Source organism: Hibiscus syriacus, unplaced genomic scaffold (assembly GCF_006381635.1).
Source record: "Hibiscus syriacus cultivar Baekdansim isolate YM2019G1 unplaced genomic scaffold, ASM638163v2 tig00110387_pilon, whole genome shotgun sequence".
Lineage (NCBI taxonomy): Eukaryota > Viridiplantae > Streptophyta > Magnoliopsida > Malvales > Malvaceae > Hibiscus > Hibiscus syriacus.
In genome coordinates this window covers 2,403,057-2,409,918 of record NW_024062717.1, presented here as the reverse complement: position 1 = coordinate 2,409,918, position 6,862 = coordinate 2,403,057, and the positions used below count along the sequence as shown (strand labels likewise).

Here is a 6,862-nt window from a genome sequence, read left to right as displayed (position 1 = left end):
GATTTTATGTATTATCGTTGCGATTTACGGATACGCGTTGCGATATACGGATACGCATTGCGATTTACCCATACGCGTTGCGATTTACGGATACACGTTGCGATTTACGGATACGCATTGCGATTTATGTGTTCGCGTTGCGATTTTCATATTCGCGTTGCGATTATGGAAAATCGCAATGCGAATTTGTACTATCGCATCGCGATTTTCAAGAATCGCGTTGCGATTTTGGAAACTGATTTGCGATTCTGGAAACTGATTTGCGATTCTGGGGATCGCGTTGCGATTTTTATTTCGCGTTGCGATTTTGTTGGTCATTTTGGCAAATCCAAAAAAAGTTGGTTAAAATCGTATATTATAACTTTTTTTTGGTCACTGAGGCGATTTTCTCTTAAAGAAAAACACTGAAATTTGTTTTTCTTTTAGTGCCTGAACACAATATTTATCCGAAAAATAATTGAAGTCCGCTTTTAGTGCAGAAATGATACTTCTTCAAACCTATCACTAATTGACCCTTTTCACGTAAACATCTCTAACAATAGGATGACGTAGCTATACACATCACCTTTTGTTAACAATTATATATATAATTTGAATTTGTTACGAATTTTTAATTATTTATTTAATTTAAGATATGTGTAAAACTAAAAGAGTTTTACATTGTGTAACAGGATCTTTTATATATATATATCGAGTTGTGGAATACAAGGAAAACTCATGTGATTGTGCTCTTTTTGATCTTTATGTTAATAGTGGATTATTACTTCTTTCATCTATGTAGGTAGATAAGGCTGAATCATATTAAATTTTATATATTTTCTATGTTTTGTTTCATGTTGATCTCATGTTATGTACTTCTCCACTTACAAATTCCTGACATAAAACTAAAAAGGAAATAAAAATAACAAAAAATTAAAAAGCACTTGCTCTTGAAATAGAAAATCAAAATCGACAACAACTCCTCTATTAAACGAGCTTGAGATGATGAAAAAAGAGCATTAGAGGTTTAATATATGGTTTTCGTCTGGCCTACTCTTTTTCAAAGATTAAACAATTTCATTGAAGTTGATTTTGATTTTGACTCTTAAGACATCACCTAGTTTGCAATAAATTTTCAGACGAGGTTCGGACATTTTCATGGCTATATGTCTTCTTGAAACATGACATGCTCTAAGTTATTTTTCTAACACTTTAATCAGATATCTGAAATTCAAGTTATGCTTATTTTAGCTAAGGCATCGGGTGTGAAAAAAATTGAATATGGATTTAATATGAAAAAAAATCTCACTTATCGTAAAAACAATAACCACAAATTATTTAGAAAGCCCTTGGTGTGGATCGAACACACGACCTTTTACTTACGAAGCAAACGCACTACCACTTTGCTACAAAGGCAATTGTTCAATAACGTATTTCAACAAACTTTTCATTTCATATACATAAAATTTTATAGGTGAAATACCTGAAAAAAGCTCTGAAGAAATTGATATAAGTGATAAGATCCAAAACTCCAAACATGACAACAAAAGGTTCTAAAAGCCAGTAAAATTGAACACTTAAGTTGGCAAACATAGGAGAACCGGTTACTTGATATAGGTTCCAAATCCTGAGCAAAGAAGGAGAATAAGTAAGATTCTCACCAAAACCATCCTGCTCAAAACATATCGAAACATGGAAAATCACATAAAAATGCATACAAACATACCTTAACAAATGATCTCATGTTAGCTAAACGCTTGATACATACTTGATTTTCACATTTAACATATTTAAAGTAAAAATCCATACACACGTAATGTCACAACAGAACATACACATTTATGTACATAATTAAGACCACATTCGCCTAATCCAAGCTTACAATATATTTTAGATTTTTTGACTCACTTGATAATCTTCTCTTTTCCTTTTCTCTTTGAAGTCTCAACCATTTATTGAACTTTAAAAAAAAAAAGCATAATGATAATATCAAGCACCAAAAACGCATATTTACTATAAATATCATGATCAACTTTCATGCATGATTATTGAATTAGGGTTTTGTCAATTTCAAGACCTTGATAACTACTCCATTAATCTATGTTAAATTAAGAATAATCACATGAACTCTTCATATCTCAGCATAAAAGTGACATGCAATTAGGAAATTTCTTTGGTTTTGATATTTTCTCTCTCTAGGTTTTTGGAGTATTCAACAATGATGCATGGCAGTCAGTTCAATGAAAAAGATGAAATGGAAACACAAGGTTTTGAGGGTCAGTTTGGTAGGTAGTAGTTTCTAAAGGTAATGTATTGTTTAGTTTTTCATATATAAAATATAACTTATATGTTATAAATACGAGAAATCTAAAATCTAATAGCATGGCATATATACATCGAATACCACTAAAATTGGCTTAGGGTTTAGTTGCCATATTAATTTTATGATCCAAATTTAACAAAGTATGAATAATTTAAAATTAATAAAATATTCATTTACAAATTTTTTGATTGTTTAAATCAAGCATTTTTCTAGTTTATAATTTAAGAATGTTAAAAAAAGGGTAAATGTTAGGGAAGTCGGGCTCTAGGAAAAAGTATAACTAATAGTAGAAGGGGGCGGTGATGGGGTGAACGATAATAGGAAGAAAAGAAAGAATAACAAAAAGTAATTGTATGAAAAAAAGAGATAAAACAAAAGAAAAATGTTGTTTTAAAGAAGGGTAAAGTGTACAAATGGTCCTCCTTATAGGGTGTTGTTTTGTTAAGTCCTTAAAGTATTAAAAGTTATAAAATAGTCCCCTGACTATAAGATGTTGCTTTATTGAGTCCATCGACTATTAAAAGTTACATAATGATCACCCGACTATTCATATGTTCCAATCTTATCCTTTTCCGCTAAAAAATTGACGATAGTTTGAACTAGACGTTAATTGATTGACTAGGATATGAAAAAATTTGATCTTATAACTGTTTGTGTTGTATTTTTAGATGTTAACCTATTGACGTCCAGCTCAGACGACCGTGAATTTTTTAACAGAAAATCACGAGTTTGAAATATATAAATAGTCGTGTGATAATTTTGTAATTTTTAATATTCCAGAGACTCGACAAAGTAGCGCTCTATAATTAAGGATCATTTTGTAGCTTTTAATAGTTGGAAGACTCAACAAAGTAGAACTCTTTAGTCAATGGACCATTTGTGTACTTTACCCTTTAAAGAAAAGAATACACGAGAAGAAAGTGAAGGTGGAAATCAACAATCGCTACCAGTGAATTAAGATCTTGAAAAAAAAAAGGACTAAACGACCAGGGTTTGAAGGTTTTATTTACATGGATTTGTTTTCACCTTACCAAATACAAGAAATAAGAAAACTAAGAAACCGTAAAGATTAAGAAAATTAATATTTAAATTAATTAATCACATTATAAAAGTAAAAGATTAAAAATACTAAATTAAAATAGTAAATTACAAGTTCGAGTATAGGCCCCTAGCCTGGAGTACGAACAGCTAAACATCAACCAATATCCTTACTAGAACGTATATTCTTTGTTGTGCTTTATTATTATTAGTAATCCAAGGTGATAACAAATAGTATATATTTTAAATTTTTTAATTATTTGACAATAAATGTTTAAATATATTTGCAGTCTCCGGTACTTCAACCTAATACATTTAAAGATAATAATTATTTCTTTAACTAATGAGCAATTTTTATTCGTGCTTATTATTCATATTTTTATAGTGAAGTTAAGAAAATAAATGATATAAATGTAGACACAAGTTTTTTGTTTGGATCGTACTATTTTATTATTATTATTATTATTATTATTATATTTTTTACATATTACAAGGCCCAATCGACCCAAATTTCAAACCCAAAATCGGGCCCAAATAAAAAACCCTAAGCCCAAACCTAAACCTAACACTACCCATCTTAGACCAAGTAACTCCCACCGTTGTCACCGCCTCAGTCGGTGTCATTCCCGTCGCCGTCAGCTCCTGTCATTGCTGAAATCTAAAATCAAATCAACAAAAATCACATAAAAATAATAAAAACAAAAAGATCAAACCCACTCCCCGAAAAATCCTGGGAGCCATGCCCTTCTGCCAGCACTTTTTACCAAACCCATCAACAGCAGATTAAAGGGGCATCTTTCATTGATTTTTTAGGGGAAAGAATGAGGGAGAAGAAAAAAGGGAGATAAAAAAGAGAGGAGAATGCATGAAAAAAAAGAGAAAAAACCGAGAGAATAGAAAGTAAAGAGAAGCTAATCTGATTTGATCGTCGTTGGGGGGCTTGAAAATCGTCGTAACTCTGAGTTTTTCAGAGGTATTCCTTTAGATCTAGGCTTGATTATTCGCTTTTAGGCTTATGGGGCTTTAGATCTAAGTTGTGGAGGCTAAGACGGTTGTTTCGAGGTAATCCTTGCAGCCTTTGGCCACCGTGAGCGGCAGTCATCACAGTGGCCGAATCTTTATTCTCATGGAGTTGAGAAAATGAGAGAGATAGGGTGGGGGGAAGAAAGGGGTAAACGGTTGAGGTCAAAAAAATGGGGCTAGGGTTTTCTGAAAATTATAATGGAATATATAGTAAACTCAGAACGACGTAGTTTTAGATTAGGGCAACCTTGCTAAACTGTGAGGGCTATTTTTGCAAGGGTTTCGTCTTTTGTAAGCTTTCCGTTTCAGTCACTAAGTGAAATTTTGCTTTCTTTTAATATGGCCTTTAAATTTTACGCATGTTGCATTTTAGTCATTACTTTAATTGTTATGGATTATTTACGTGTTTAACTCATGTTACTTTAGTTTTATTCGATTTAGTCTTGCGTGATGATGTTTATATTTAGTTGTATATGTAAATATATTTTCCATATAGTATGATGTCTACTTTTAATAATATACCCTTTAATTTTATTTCCAATTTCATTTTAATTTCCTTTTTTTATTTAATTATTTGGCTCACTTTCCATACCTTTTAAATTTATAAGTTTTCTTTCCATGTATTTGCATTAATCTCGTTATTGTATATTGATTTATTATTAAATATGTTTCTTTCCTTAGTTATGCGCATTTGTTTTATTATAATATATATAGTAAATGCATTTATGTTGTAGTGTGTGGCTATTAACGTGTATTTATATAAATAACTTTTGAATACATGTTGGCTTTTATGTTAGTGTTTTGTATTAAATGTGATGAATATTTTGAATTAATGTTAAGTCTATTTATTTAGTATATTTAAAAAAAACTTTGGTGCATATAGGTCTAGGGTTTAATTTGAATTAATTTGTATTATACCTTCATAAATATTTCTTGACTCAATCAAAATAATTTGAATAAGGGAATATTCGTTTATTTTGAGATTGAGGGAAGTGATTGTCTTAAAGAATAAGAGATCACTTTCAATAGTCTTAAAATAAAAGGGTATCCTCTCACTCGAAACAATAAAAATTGATTTCACTTAAAACTTGGGATTGAGAAAAATATCATGTTCTTTTAATTTAATTTATCGAGAAAAGGCTGCTAGAATGGATCTAAGGTTTAGTCTCCATGTCTTTAAATAATTGAACATTATTATTCTCATTAAAGGTTGATAAAATAGTTAATTAATTGTATTCATTTAGTATATGCCTTTTAATTTTCGTCTTATTTTGTATGTGTTTAAAATGGATATCAAAATATATTATATTCGAGCATATAAGTGTTATTGTAAAGACAACTAATTAATTAATTTGGTACTGATGCAAGGCGTTGTGGAGGGTGCTAATTCTTCCCCATGCGTAACCGACTCCCGAACTTGAATTTTTGGTAACATAAATCGTAAATTTTTTGTTTTAATTAAAATTAACATTTTATTAAAAATGATAAATATATTTTTAGATGCCCAATCACACCCTAATCAAAGATTGGTGGCGACTCCACGGACCAATTTTATTGTCTTTTTAAACTCGAGTCCCAAATTGTTCGAGGCAAACGTTTTTACAAAATCCCATTTTTTTTAATCGGCACCAGATTTGAAAAGTAACGTCTCGACAATTACTTAAGAATACTAAAAGAAATTGTAACAAAGTAAAATTAAGAGTGATATCAGTGTAAATTGAAGACGTTGTCACAATATTAAAATATAATACCTACAAGGTTCAGTTTGTGGAAAAAAATTGCAGGAATTTTTGTCCATACTTACTCATGACTGGTTTCAAATAAATTCTTCAAATCCTATCTATTTGAACTTGATCGACTCGTTTAGTGGATTCTACAAATGACTTTTTCTTTTTCTAAAAAAACCAGCTTATACAAAAAAAAATATTAGAGTTTTTTTCCCATTAGTATGTCAATATTAATATTAGATATAATATTTTGAAAGAAATCTTATATAACTGAAGTAATTTGTTTCGCGAAGGTTACTAGAAAGATATGAAGTATTATATACTTTTGGTCCAATGCATTTAGTGAAGAAATAAATAGAGCTTCTATATTGTAGTACAATGACTACATATACTGTTACCAACATTCTATTGATTTTATACGTTGTCATAAATATATTGCTCAAGTTTTTATGACTTTTGAGAACATGAAAGAAATAATATAATAGATTTTGTTATTAGTCAAACTGATTAAATGTAAGTATTTTTAGTTTAGGATTTAACGTATTAAGTTGTCCTATGCAATTGTTTACTTTGTGATCTATGTTTTGTATTTTGAAGAAGTGTTTTATAAATTAATTTGTGTACTGCAATTCATGTTTTCTTCTTACTCGAAATAATTTTATATTATAATTTTTTGAATAGTTTTTTTTTTGATAAGTAAGATTTTATTATCGAGAAGAAAAATACAACAAATCGTCCAAACAGGGAGAAACAAATTACAACAAACTAATGG

General features: G+C 29.8%; 1 non-coding gene across 1 annotated transcript; it reads right to left on the bottom strand.

The window, feature by feature from the left end:
• Positions 1–1,323: 1,323 nt before the first annotated feature.
• TRNAT-CGU lies at positions 1,324–1,395 on the bottom strand. The gene has a single exon. It is a non-coding gene; the product is annotated as a tRNA-Thr (tRNA).
• Between the last annotated feature and the right edge of the window lie 5,467 nt (positions 1,396–6,862).